Here is a 14,801-nt window from a genome sequence, read left to right on the forward strand (position 1 = left end):
GAGAACAGGATCCTCTGAGTACGGCACAGCCATTATGAAGTAACTGACCTATATGAAACTGCTACCATGGTTCACAAATTTATTGTCAGGTTCCAGCCTCTAGCTGTTCTCTGATTGTTCTAAATACTTGACAAACTGAAGCCTTTTCACTTTCCGTTGAAATTGCCTCATCTCCCTGTCAGAGCGCCATGGGGGACTCCATTACTTTTCTGACTTCTCTCCCCTCCTGACAAGTCATTTAGCTGGCTTCTTGTTGTGAAGGCTGTCCATGTCAAATTAGCCAGGGCCCCTATTGTCCTTATTACCACTCGAAAAGCCATCATGAGTAATGCTACGGGGTCCCTCAGTTGTCATCATTTGTCAGAAAGAAAGGGAGTGTGGTTACATATAGCTGACAGGTAATTTCAGTGTCTACAATTACCCCAATTAGTCTTGTCATAAACAATTCGATAAATGCACACCAATACAAACAGATAAACACACCAAGGTCTCTCACTATTAATGCTGTGTAATGGGTAAATCAGTGATATGATGCTATATTTTATTTATTTTTTTTAAACTATCCTCAGCTGTGAGCTGGCACTTGCTACCTGGTCAGCACAAATTGTACCTTCTACTTTCATTAGCTCATCACCACAAGGAAATTTGAAAGGCTGTGACAAAATTCATTTAAAGAGAGACAGAGAGAGCAGATTGTTATAACACCTGCTTTAGGCAAGGATACAACAAAGGTTTTCTTTTTGTCAGTTCTAAGCAACTACGGGCTTTAAGGTTCACTATTTTGTGTTAAAACACCAACGTATGAAATGTGAGAGAAACAGGGAGTCAAAAAATGATCTCCACACTGAAATTAGAAACATGATTTGGAAAAAACAAAAACAAAAACAAAAAGAGAAAACCTACTGCCAAATGTGCCAGTCAGCAACCACATATTTTAAAACAAGATTGTGGGCTGGTAATTTCACATTTAAGATGATTACAGTTTTCTTCAACTAAGGGTTCCCCCCTCCCTTTAAAAAAACTGTATCTTAAAACCATATAAATAAAGCTTGTCAAGTTCAGTGTCAAACTTATTTATCTACTCCAGTACTCATAGGAATTTGTTTAATAAAGGCATCAACGCTTCTCCTTGATGGACTCAACACAGAGGTGATTAAGACCCGGTAAGTGTGGCACACTGGTTTTCTCCGATATTCTCAAAATACCAGGGAATGAACCTGTTTTAACACAACACCCTCTAGGAGCACTCTTCAGTTACACTCTATATGCAACCCTGAATGAAGCGCCCTTAAGTTCGCTCTTGTGATCCACATAAATAAAGGCTCAAGATTCAACATCTGTAGCGTCCACTGCACCCTGTCTGTTTGCTGACCGCAATCTTAAGTGATGGCTGAAAAACCCAACATGAGGATATTGTTGTAGGAAATTGCTCTTGGCAACTATTTGTTCAAGCTCAAGATTTTTTTTTTTTTTTTTAAACCAACACTAAGAACCCACCAGAAAATAGGACAGGTCTCCCTAATGAGTAATCTATTTTAGCACAGTCTTGTCTAGGCATGACAGTTTACTGAGAGGCTTGAAAAACTCGTAATTACCAGTGTTACAGGGCAATTAATGTATATTACACTGCACTACTCATGGCAGCAACTGTCATTTTCTCAATAAAAATGAGTACTCTTCAGCTAAAGGTGACATTAATTGGGACTTTAATGACTATGCAGAGGAGCTGAAGCCAAATATGAACAAAACAGCGATTCAATGAGCGACTTCAGAAACGAGAAAATTGTACTAAAATGAGATTAATTGCTGTTTAGAAAAAGGAAAGAACCTAAAAAGCTATTAAATTGCAGGGTTTGGGTGCCCGGGTGATGGTTGTGATGTTAATCTTGCATTCTCACAGCAGGCAAATATTCACTAAATTCAGAGCCTTTTGACAGCAGGAAAAATCATGTATGCTTAACTTCAATCCATCAAAAATATATTTCAGCTTTTATCAGTGTTCTAAATACTTCTGCAATTTCAAAAATTACTGCTCCATTCCTTGGCTGTCATCATGCAAATGTGAACACTGTCAATATTGCTATGAAAAATTTCCCAGCTTCAAAAGGCCTACTTCAGTGATAAAGAAAGAAAAACGTGAAGATTAGAATTGCAAAACACACACTACTAATATAACAGAAATCAAACAATAAGAATTTAATGTTTAAGTTGTGGAAACTGCTAAAATAGAAAATGATGGGGTGGGCCTTTTTTTGGTAGAAAAATCAAAGAAAAATAATTCCGAAATTCTTTCAAGGCGTGTAACTTTATGCTAAATTAATCATCACCAATAATTAGGACAGAATTTTGCAGCTTGACTTCAGGTACCATAATTGTTAATACTGTTCTCTAGTTTCTAAAAGCCTTTTGATCCTTGCTTCTATGTTCTTTAGAAACAATTATACAATTGTTTTTCTTTACAGCCTTTTCAAATATCATGATGACTGTGTATGTAAAACATAGCACTTAAACTTTGACATGTAAGGGGGATAAACATATTTGATAATTCTGAAGTTATATTCTGTTACTTTCCTTTTTTTTTTTTTTTAAAGAGAGGCCATCAACTTGGTATTTTTGTTAAAGAGGGAGTTTTCAAAAGAGTTATATTTTGGACAGAAATGTAGCATTCACAATAGCTGCCCCATAAAAAGATGGAGGTCTGACTTTTGAATACCGTGCACTTTCCTACTGCATAAGCAATTCTGTTTGTTCTGCATTTTAATATTTAAAGAGCCTTCTCATCTACAGTTTAGGTCAGGGCTCAAGACACATTAACAACAATATAATTCTGGACATACTCAAGAACCACATCCACTAAATGACAGGCGGTGGTGAAATAGTGTACTTTCCATCTTCAAATCAATTATAAGCCCTGTCGATTCCAAAAATCCAAAAATACAAATCACCTGACCTCCATTATGAAGACTGGTTACTGGCCACTTGTCTGCCAGAATATACTTATAGGGCCAGTGTGGGAGAAGAGGAAAGAACCGAGAGAGAAACACATGCATACTCAGGCATAAGTCTGTACTCAACAACAGGCTATTCTGCTAAGTTTTATCTTCTAGCTGTTTTATTCACTGTAAACATGCTTTCTTACATTTTGAATCCAAGTTTGAGTGTAATCATCTTTGTAAAACAAGTTGCTGTCAGGGTCCAGCATTTCCCCAGTATTACCTGCTCCTCCTTTTCTTCCCATTTTCCCTTTCCTTGTATCTAGACTTTTATGTTAACAGCACAATTCTTCCCTAAGAGTCTCACAAATGTTCTTTTTAGTCCTTTTTTTGGGGGGTGAAAAGGGGCTTTTGTTATTCATTGTGCCATTTCAAAAACCAAGCTTCTCTCATACCTCAAAAACAGCTTTATTTTAAAGACAAAAAAATTCACCAAGCTCCCCCTAAAAGTCTTTTCAGGCAGGGTCCTTAGAGAAGACAGGTGCCTTTGGCTAAATTATCTCCACTGACAAACCATTCACATAAATTTGCTTTTTTTTTTATATATATGAAAAGTACATGTCAATAGTTTGATTCCATTTTGTCTATGCAAATACCATTGATAAAAATTTCAATGGAAGTTTTCAGGGAGTGGAAGAGTTCCAAGCTAGGTATTGAAATGGGACTCAGGAATAGGATACTAATTCACCAAACTTGCCAAGAATGATCTAACCCGGTAGCCATACAAAGGCAACTGCAAACCATCTACATGATCCCAGATAATCCCTTATACTGTATCTCTAGGATCTCATCTCCATTCTGCAGTTTACTGTGAGAGGCTCCATTTGGGGCTCCAGGTTTCCCATTTGCAAAATGGGAGCAACTTTGTCATGCTAAATTTGCTGCCTGTGAACTAGCGCTGAGCACTTGGCAGACAACGCCAGCTCCAGGAATGTTAACGATTGGAATAAACCTTTAGGAGAGTTCCTAAAATGAATGTATTTGATACTGTTGTGCAATTGCTGAGATTCTTTACCCCTCACAGTTGCCACCGTGGTGCTATGAGAAAGGGTGATCACATTGAATCACGTGAAAGGCATATACAAAAAAGCTAAGGCTGAAATTCCATTTTTAACCTCATTATTAGTTTGCACAAATATCATACGTCTCCCTTCCAAAATACTATTTAATGGTTTAAATTTCTTATTCAGGTCCCTCCTAAGATTGAAATGTACCACAATGCCCATCGATCTCACAACTGACAGACCATGTTTAAGCTGGGAATAGTGACAAGTTACAGGGACTTTTTAAAAAAAAATCAATTCCAGGAGATTAGTAAGATGCGTTTTTAGACACATACCCTCAGAACATTATAAACTCAATGAGAAGCCAAACTGGAATATCTCAAGTTTGGAAGATGAACAATATTTTGATGTGCCAAGGCTAATACATTATATGTTTCGAGTCTTACTATTAAGACCTGTAGCAACTGTTTTAAGAGATGAGTAGAAATAAAACAAATGGTAAATGTTTATTCTGTCACAGCTCTGAAAGAAAACAACTGTTAATTTGCATTAGCTTGGGATCACTTAGCAGACTGCTTTTTAAGAGCTATCACCTCTCAGCAGCCCATAAAACAGGAAGCTTTCATTCACATCCATTCTACCTGCTCCAGCAATATGATATTTCATTTACATTCATTTTCCACTCACCACCAATATTCAACAAATTAAAAGTCACTTCAAAACAGATAGCGTTCTTGTCATCGGGCAGAGAAAGTCAACAGACCAAACATCTGAGAGCCAACGCAGACAGATGCAGCCTCATCTACTTCATCTTCTGATATACCAAGCTCTAGAATCATAAACTTGAGGTACATTTTGAATCATCAAATAAACATTATATTTAATATACCTTTAGCAGAACCAGGATAGTTATGCAGCATAAATAAAAGTTCAGTGACCTATATTTATAGGTAACAGAATCTAAGCTTTTTAAATGAAGGTAAATCTTTTTTTTCATCAACGTTTGAGTTCTAGGATACATGCAGAAGATGTGCAAGTTTGTTACACAGGTAAACCTGTGCCATGGTGGTTTGCTGCACCTATTGACCCATCACCTAAGTATTAAGCCCAGTATCCATTAGCTATTCTTCCTGATGCTCTCCCTTCCCTGCACCCCTGACAGGCCCCAGTGTGTATTGTTCCCCCACCATTGGTCTATGTGTTTTCATTGCTCACCTCCCACTTATAAGTGACAACATGCAGTGTTTGGTTTTCTGCTCCTGCATTAGTTTGCTAACGGCCTCCAGATCCATCCATGACCCTGCAAAGGACATGATCTCATTCCTTTTTATGGGTGCATAGTAGTCCATGGCATATATATACCACATTTTCTTTATCCATTGTATCACTGATGGGCATTTGGGTTGATTCCATGTCTTTGCTATTGTGATAGTGCTGCAATGAACATATGCATGCATGTATCTTTATAACAGAATAATTAATGTTCCTTTAGTAAAAACCCAGTAATAAGTAAATACCATTTGCTGGGTCAAATGGTATTTCTACTTCTAGATCTCTAAGGAATTGCCACACTGTACTGTCTTCCACAATGGTTGCAAATAGCAATATTTTTATTTTTTATTTTTAGTAGAGATGGGGTCTTGGCATGTTGCCCAGGCTGGTCTTAAGCTCTTGGCCTCAAGCGATCCACACGCCTTGGCCTCCTAAAGTGCTGGGATTACAGGCGTGAGCCACGGCACCCAGCTCTCAAATTAACTCTAGAACCCTCCACTTAGGCAACACTGTTTTCATGAATACCCAGGAATTAAAATGGGATTAAGAGACGAATCTCATCTCATCTCAACCACGTCTGCCCATTTTAACTCTATTAATGCCATATATATACACATACACACACACACACACACACACACACACACATATGTATATATATGTGTGTGTATATATATATATATAAGCATATATATATATGCTTTCATCAATAAAAATAGAAGGAATGAAGTTCTTGATAAATGTAAATATAAAGAACACTTGGTTAAATCGTAAAAATATTCATTTTGTGGATATTGATCTAAAATTTAAAATACCTAAATTAGTCAGACTGGGTTTCCCTTATTCAGTCCCATCTAAATGTTAGAGGGTAGTTAATTAATTTTAATGTTACAGGACAAAAATATAAAAAAAAAAAGGGAAGGTTTTGGCATTTCATATTAGCAAAAAGATGCTTTTGCTTGTCGTACCTGTAATTTTGTTGGTTTGCTTTTTTACCTTTGAGTTGTCCACCCAACTAGCCCACACCTCTACCTGCTGATCCCCAGGCTTTTCCTAATGAGTTTTGTAGGTCTTCATCTCCCTTTTCATCAGTTGTGTTGTAAGGCTGGCCTGTTTTACAGTTATAGTATAGCCATGTCTTTAAAAGTTTTGGAACTGGCAATTCAGTGAGCTAAAATGGGGCGATATCTTTCATATCATACTAGCTGGCCCAACAGCTAATATTCTTAAAACTGTCCTTACTTAGAATGAGGACAGCTGGATCAAAACAGGCCTCTTTCCACAGACGGAGGCCAAGCCACTGCCTCCGTGCTCCCTCCCATTGTACTTTAAGCATTGAGCTAACACCGCACCCTCCAACCCACACACCACAGACTGTGAGCACCTTGAGGGAAGGAAGCAAACCCATCCTTGGATGCCTGGAACACAGCAAATGCTGAAATCCTGGCGCTGACACTAATGAATTAATCTTGGAGAAGTCACTTTATCTTTCTGAGCCTTTGCTTTCCTATCTATTAAAATGCTTTCAGTTTCCTAGAGGAGTGGTTCGGCTTGAACAAAATAATGAATGTGGAAGTGCTGTATAAATGCAATGGATTACTCCAGCTGTTGTTAATAATTACCATTTGGATTTATAGAATAAAATTGCTCGGTTTCATGGGACGAATGAGGGAGGTTCCTAATGGTCTCAACAGTTTTTTGCCATAAGGAACATATAAAGAATTCTAAGATGTCAGTCATACCCACACAGGTTTTTTGGTTTGGGTTTATTTCTTCTTTCCCTCTCCTGTGCCCCCACCACACCACCACTGCAAACCAACACATCTTTTCAAGGCTCTAGATGCTGCTCAGGAAGAAGTGGAGTGCTCAGATGACTGGGCCTGGAGTTTTATACAGAGGCACTTTCATTATGGCAACACAATGCATTTGCAGAAGGTATCTTGGCTCTGCTAAAAGGCAGGATTTTGCTGAGGTGGCCAAAAGGTCAGGGCGACCTAACTGGTGCCCTGTCCCCCATCTCCAGCACCAATGCCCTTAACTTCTCAGACTCACTACTCCTTTATATCATGTGTCCTCCCTTCACTCAGTGGCCTGGTGAAAATAACATAGATGGGAGAAAATCAAAGGGAAAGAAGAACACTTGGACAGGTAGGCCACCTCTCTATGGTTGTTTGGGAGCTACTAAGCTGGACATAAACACAGATGTACTTTTTTGGCTTTGCTTTTTGAAACAAGAAGCACTGTTCAGTTATTGATGTGATGGCATCCCATTCCTAATGTTCAGAACAGACCCAGTAAGAGAGCCAGCTGAGTTCAGACCGAATCGTGCCACAGACTTCACAACACAGCATTTATCTAGTGTAGGATGAATAATTTCCACAGACAGTGGAATTATTTGAGAAATCTATAAAAATAATGAAGCTTCAGAAACCTTGACGAGCTTAAATGCTACAGGAGCCACATGTCCCCAGTTCTCTACAGGACAAAAGGCACTGCAGGTGAATCCAGGGCAGGGCGTTATTTTTAAGTCTGCAGAGCAATACAAACACATTGTTTGCTTTAGATCATCTGGTTTGTCTTAATCACAAGCTAAAAATTCATTTGTAATGCTGTATACAAATGCCATGTTTATATCAGTATCACATGCTGCTTGCTTGAAATCGTATACATTAAAATTAAGAACAGAAATCCAAGTTAATGGTCTAAGACAACCGATAACAAAACCACTAAATTCCAGTTGTCAAACATCATTCAATATGTATATTTCTGGGGGTTTTTTTGAACAGTAATTATTAAAACTTAAAGCGATACGAGTGAGTGTTTATGACTTCCTATTGAAAAGCCCAACTTAAAGAGCATTCATTTCAGGTTGAAGAAAGTCACGTGGCCGTCTCTGTGCGATGGCCTACTGACTTTATATCCTCTTGTCAAACCTCAGCAGTTTTATTTGTCGTGATACATGCTGGAGAAGGTTGGAGGTTAAAGTTGATAGGAGGGGCAACAGGAAAATCAAGCAACTCCTTTCAAGAGATTACAACCTTTAGCATTTTGGGTCTGTTGGCAGTTTCTACAAACTTTACAAGTCTGTGGTTGGTGATGTTTTTGAAAAACTGATCCTCAAATCAGAAGTCACATGGATCTAGTAAATGCCCTTTTGCTTTGAAATAATCCCAAGAGATGAATGTATCCCCCAGCTGATGGCTGCTCGCTTTTTTGTTTTTGTTTTGTTTTTACTTTTTTGGTACTTAAATCTAAAATGGAAAAAAAAAAAAATCTGCTAACTTCTCAAGTATCTAAGATCTTAGGAAGTGAAATTACTAACCCGAAATCACTGTGTGGTTCCAAAAACAGAGAAGCAGCTGTTGTGAGAGAGAAAAGAAAAAGGAAAGTAAAAAGGCCACTGCTGGAGGCAAACTTTGTCGGGCAAGGAGACCCCAGTTTCTGTCCTGCAGAAGTGCTTGGACTCTTAGCAGTGTCACATTGAAAAGTGAGATATCTGGCCATGGCATCTATGCCACAGCAGAGAATCATAACAAAGTCACAAACTAAGACCCAGCAATGACTGAAAAAGATCTTATCACATAGCTAGTCCCTCAATTTGGCAGGCACTGGTTTACTTACAGATATTCTCCATCAGGTACTTCTAGCTACCTGTTATCAAATATGTACTGTGTGCTAGGCACTATGTAGATCTAAGCTCACTTAATCCTTATAAGGATTCAAATTGTGCCCATTTTACAGATGAGTAAAAGAAAAAAAAGAAGAGAAATTGAGAGATTTACCCCAGGTCATATAGTAAGAGATCAAACGAGAACCAAAATTATTTCCTACTGCCACTCACCTAAACCTGTGCCCTTTCTACTCAGCTACAATCCTTCTTGGGTTGTAATGAATGATTAAATAACTTCTAGTCTTTTCCCCTTCCTGGTTAAGTTTTTTAAATCCTCATTAGCTGATTTTATGCACAGTGTAGTGTTATGTAGCAGCACGCGAATAAGACTCAGTGTGAAAAATTCTCAGGTCTTGTATTAGGTCAGCATGTGGTTGGCTTGGGGTCTGATAATATTATTGGCTGTCATGAATTATCCAGAAAAATGTTTTGGTATTCAAAGAGTTCTCTATGTCAAAGTAGTAGATGGCAGTTACATAAAACTAAGTACTTGTGAAATTGAAACAATTCCTACCATGTTAACTCAATTCATTTCTGCCATTAAAGATTTTACCCAACCCACTGATTAGTGTTCAACACTGAGTGACTTACATCTCCCTGGGCTCAGTTTCCTCACTCATGAAATTAGATTATATCTATGAGAGATCTTGGCTAGCTCTAAAAAGACTTTAAGTCTGTGGTTTTTTAAAGAAAATCTCTAATTAATTCTGATAAACGAGCTCATAAAGCTTTTCAAGGAAATAGAGACCCCTATCTTTATGAGTGAAAGTTAAAAGGGGAAACACAACTTTGAGAAAAGTTCACTTGTGAGAAAGGGCATGGAATAAATGAAAACTCTAGGCCAACTGAAGCTGTGCAACATGGGAGCCCTTGTAACGGCACATAAATGCTTTACAAATAAATCTACTCAGGAATGTCCTGAAGGAAAATTATTTTGTCACCCAGAGTTTTTGTTACAAGTGTTATGGGAACTATCAACTTTTAATTAGAGAGATAATATAACAGGCTGGGCACAGTGGCTCACGCCTGTGATCCCAGCACTTTGGGAGGCAAGTGGATCACAAGGTCAAGAGATCAAGACCATTCTGGTCAACATGGTGAAATCCCATCTCTACTAAAAATACAAAAATTAGCTGGGCATGGTGGCGCACGCCTGTAGTCCCAGCTACTCGGGAGGCTGAGGCAGGAAAATTGCTTGAACCCAGGAGGTGGAGGTGGCAGTGAGCCGAGATCGCGCCATTGCACTCCAGCCTAGGTAACAAGAGTGAAACTCCATCTCACCAAAATAAAAAAGGTAAAAAAAGAGGTAATATAACAAACATTTTTCATACTTTGCCACTCATGTTTAAGATGAAGAAACACATGCTGGCTGAAACTTTTTTTTTGTTTAAATTCACTAACTGCTAAGAAATTTCCAACAATTTGAAAATGTTTTTTGTTTTGTTTTTTCCTAAAACTGGTTATCTGCTTCTGTTTGTTTGTTTTTTATTATACTTTAAGTTCTGGGTTACATGTGCAGATCATGCAGAATTGTTGCATAGGTATACACATATCATGGTGGTTTGCTTCAACCATCCCCGCCCACCACCCCCCATCATCTACATCATGTATTTCTCTTAATGTTATCCCTCCCCAATCCCCCCCCCCGCCAACTATTCCTAAAACATATTTCATAAAGATTCCTGCTAGAAAGTGTTTTTTCACCCTTGTAATTCTAGCACTTTGGGAAATTGAGGCAGAAGAATCGCCCAACCCAGGGATTCCAGACCAGCCTGAGCAGCTTTGTGAGACCCATCTCTACAAAAAATAGAAAAATTAGCTGGGCATGGTGGCATGGACCTGTAGTCCCAGCTACTTGGGAGGCTGAGGTGGGAGGGTCACTTGAGCCTGGAAGAGGGGAACGCCAATGCTGCAGTGAGCCATGGTTCTGAGCAACAGAATGAGACCCTGTCACACACACACACACACATGCTGGGGGCGGGGGGTGGGGAACATGTTTCCCACTTTTAGTGATACCTTGTTTCTTTTATTCATGAAGTAGAAGTGTGTATATGTAAACATATATTTATATATAATATGCATATACATGTATGATATGTAGATAACGGATAATTTTGTTTTATTTTTGTTTTTAAATAACATGAAGCATTAAAGAACATAGCACACCAGAACTCAGAAGCACTCAGTTCAAGTCCTGGTGCAAATAAGTTGAATAGTAAGCAATGCTAATGATTTAAATGGTACTGAATATCAGGAATCTAACTACTCCTATCGTAAATACCGTTCTTTCCAACCTAAATTTAACAGAAGAGGACAACACCTGTCTTTATATCCCTTATATGTTTTCTGCATTTCCATGTACGTATTTTTGTTCCTTCTCTATTTTGCACTTGTATTTCAGCAATAACTTCCCACTTGGCCTCCTTTCCCCAGTCTCTCTACTATTTCCACTTCCCAATACAGACAAAAGACATTTGCAAAAACAAAGAGAGAATCCCACAAACCAAACACCTATATTTGGTCTTCTACATGGTAGCCTAATAATATTGCTAAATATAATTAAGTCAGCAATTTGCTCAACAAAACCATCAGCACTGCCCCAGAGACACTGAAGTCTGTGGTGTCACACTAGGCTTTTCTTTACCTGGAGCCTGTTCCTTATGCTCTAATTGTACTAAAAAGTGTTTTTTGTATATACTTCTGTGTCCTATGATTTGAAAGATTTTTCGTAAGTAATATTCTTTCTTTTTTGTTTTTGGAGACAGAGTCTCGCTCCATCACCCAGGCTGCAGTGCAATGGCATGATCTTGGCTCACTGCAGTCTCCGCCTCTGGGTTTAAGCAATTCTCCTGCCTCAGCCTCCCGAGTAGCTGGGATTATAGGCATCTACCCCCACGCCCAGCTAAGTTTTGTATTTTTAGTAGAGGCAGGGTTTCACCATGTTGGCCAGGCTGGTTTTGAACTCCTGACCTCAGGTGATCCACCAGGCTTGGCCTCCCAAAGTGCTGGGATTACCGGTGTGAGCCACTGCTCCTGGCCTCATAAATAATATTCTTAAATGAGTTAGTTTAACTGATATGAATCAATTCTATGCTTACATCCTAAGAGTATCGAAAAACAATACATTCATACATATTGATAGATACATACAATCACTATCAATAATAGAATAATATAGATGAGGAAGAAAACCAGATTAACAGTTGTTTTGAAAGTTCAACAGACTTGTTATTTAGAGCTCTCTAAAGTGATCCATGCATATTTTTGGAAAGTAGTAGTTGTTTAATATGACAAGGAGGCCAGAATTAGATTATTCAGAATGTAATATATACCAAAGTTAAACAAATGGTCAAATAAATTAAAATATATATATATATATATATATATATATATATATATATATATATATATATAAATAAGTTCATTCTGGCCAGCATCATGTCTTTAAAGGTTTAGTACTTCTCACAGAGTGTAAATTTAATGGAAAACAATGACAAATTTACTTATCTTTTATAGGGTCCTGGGCTGATAACAAATGAAATGTTTAACTTAATATAAATATTTTAATGCAAAAATGAATCACAGCTTTACAAATGCTTGGTAAACTGCATTTTCTTCCCTTTAGTTTTATTATAATCTATCAGAAACCTCTGATGTTTAAACTGTATGTATAACCCTGGCTGGGTTTCCATTAAGATCCATTTATCATAATCTGCTCATACCTATACTTGGAAGTAGACAGACAATAAGAACATCACCACTTATTCACCCTTTCTGCTTACTGGCTTATGGATATACACAAAAGTGGTTGCAAATAATGATATTACAGGTACTCAGCTGCTCCTGGGATGTAGAAAGCTAGATATGGCAGCATTCAGGTCAATGGTCATATATCAGAAAAACTTCATGCCACAGAGATGTTGTAGAGCCAAAATATCCAACGTCATAAATTACATATGGGCTAATTAGAGCTATACACAAAACAGCATACAGTTGAATGCCATTTTCAAAATTATTATCTGAGTTTGATGTACAGAGGGATTTGGTGAAATGAGATTCAACTCAAACATTTATTGAGATTTATTTTATCACAGCTGGTTGGAAAAACCTTCCCTGATCACTTTATCATCATTTGAAAAAAAATGTATTCATTCATTTACTTGTTTATTTTCTGTCTTGCTCATCACAGTATAAGATCCCTAAGGATAGGGCCCACATCTGTCTTGTTCATTTCTGCATTCCTGATTCCCAGAATGGTGAACATAGTAGGTGTTCAATATGTACCTACTTAATGAGTGAAGATATTACCCTTGCCCTCAAGGAGTTTGTGTTAATTTGGTACACTGGACAGGGCAATCAGACCACCCTGAGGGAGACCTAGATCCCAGGAGGCAGCTAGATAAATATTCACACCCAATAATCCTCTGCCTTCTTAACACACATAGAAAAGATGCTAATGTGGCTGGTTGACATTTGCTCCCCCATGGAGAAACCTAGATAACCAGCAGGGCTGTGGGTATGGACTAGAGGGCTTGGGGGAAGCACTCAGGAGTCTGTTCCTGTCTCCACTGAAACAGATGTTGCTCTGAAGAGCCTACAAGGAAAGTGGCCCTTTTTTGCTATGTCCCCTCATTGCAGAATTCCTCCATACAATATCAGATTACAGTGACAAAGACTAATTTTCCCATCAAATGGAGGAAAGAAAAAAAAGTCTGCAAAGTCAACAATCTAGTGATGGATTTCATGAAGGCCTAGTAAATTTCAAGGAAATGGAAAACCAAAATTTTCAGAGACTTTTTATGAAAGAAAAAATGCAAAAAATGTCTTTAGAATGAAGAATAAAATGCCCAAGTTAATGGGTTTATATAGAGCCTCATTTTTTTTTTTTAAATTTTGTTTTTTTTGAGACAGGATCTCCCTCTGTTGCCCAGGCTGGAGTGCAGTGGCATGATCACTGTTTACTGCAGCCTTGATCTCCAGGGCTCAAGCGATCCTCCCACCTCAGCCTCCCAAATAACTAGGATCACAGGCACATACCACCATGCTCAGTTAATTAATATTGTTATTTGGAGAGATGGGGTCTCACTTGTTGCCCTGGCTGGTCTCAAAATCCTGGTCTCAAGCATCCCTCTTTCCTCAGCCTCCCAAAGTAGTGGAATTACAGGTTTGAGCCACTGTGCCTGGCCTGCCTCATGGTTTCTCTTTACATCTTGGAACACCTTGGAGTACATATAATGCTGACTCCATACCTGGGTTTCAAGCATCAGAAGTGGCTGAGACCCTGGACCACTGCATCCACTGATGCTAGGATTAGTTCTGGTTGTTGCATTTGGTTAGATTAAAAGAGGACATTGCACTGTTGGGACTTGCTACTGAAAAAGAGACGTTGCAGAACGTGGAATATCTTTGTGTGTTTTAGTACTAACTATGTTTAGGCTAAGCACCCTGCTCTATGACCTTGGTATGATTATCTTCTGCTTATTTCTTAAGTGAATTTGACTCTCCATGACTTTTCTTTCCAATCTATTCCCCATATTGCTGCTCATACAGTCTTTCTAAACAAAAATATGATCAGCTGGGCGTGGTGGCTCACACCTGTAATCTCGGCACTTTGTGAGGCCGGGGTGGGTGGATTGCTTAAGGCCAGGAGTTTGAACCAGCCTGGCCAGTAGAGACAACGAAACCCTGTTGCTACTAAAAATACAAAAATTAGCCAGGAGTGGAGGTGGGCGCCTGTAGTCCCAGCTACTCATGGGACTGAGGCAGGAGAATCACTTGAACCCGGGACGCAGAGGTTGCAGTGAGCCGAGATCTCACCACTGCACTCCAGCCTGGGTGACAGAGCAAGACTCCGTCTAAAAA

The 14,801-nt window shown here is 38.7% G+C and overlaps 1 protein-coding gene and 1 long non-coding RNA gene across 5 annotated transcripts in view; both read right to left on the reverse strand.

Moving 5' to 3' along the window:
* Nucleotides 1-14,801, reverse strand: part of CDIN1 (CDAN1 interacting nuclease 1) — a 275,096-nt gene that overhangs the window by 101,659 nt on the left and 158,636 nt on the right. The window lies entirely within an intron of this gene.
* Nucleotides 1,372-14,801, reverse strand: part of LOC108311878 — a 21,370-nt gene continuing 7,940 nt past the window's right edge. The window contains exons 2-3 of the long non-coding RNA XR_001828392.2: nucleotides 13,032-13,033; nucleotides 1,372-5,076 (exon numbers count right to left, since the gene is read on the reverse strand). This is a non-coding gene — a long non-coding RNA (uncharacterized LOC108311878). The remainder of the gene's footprint in view (nucleotides 5,077-13,031; nucleotides 13,034-14,801) is intronic.

This window comes from Cebus imitator, unplaced genomic scaffold, assembly GCF_001604975.1.
Source record: "Cebus imitator isolate Cc_AM_T3 unplaced genomic scaffold, Cebus_imitator-1.0 Scaffold119, whole genome shotgun sequence".
Taxonomy (NCBI): Eukaryota; Metazoa; Chordata; class Mammalia; order Primates; family Cebidae; genus Cebus; species Cebus imitator.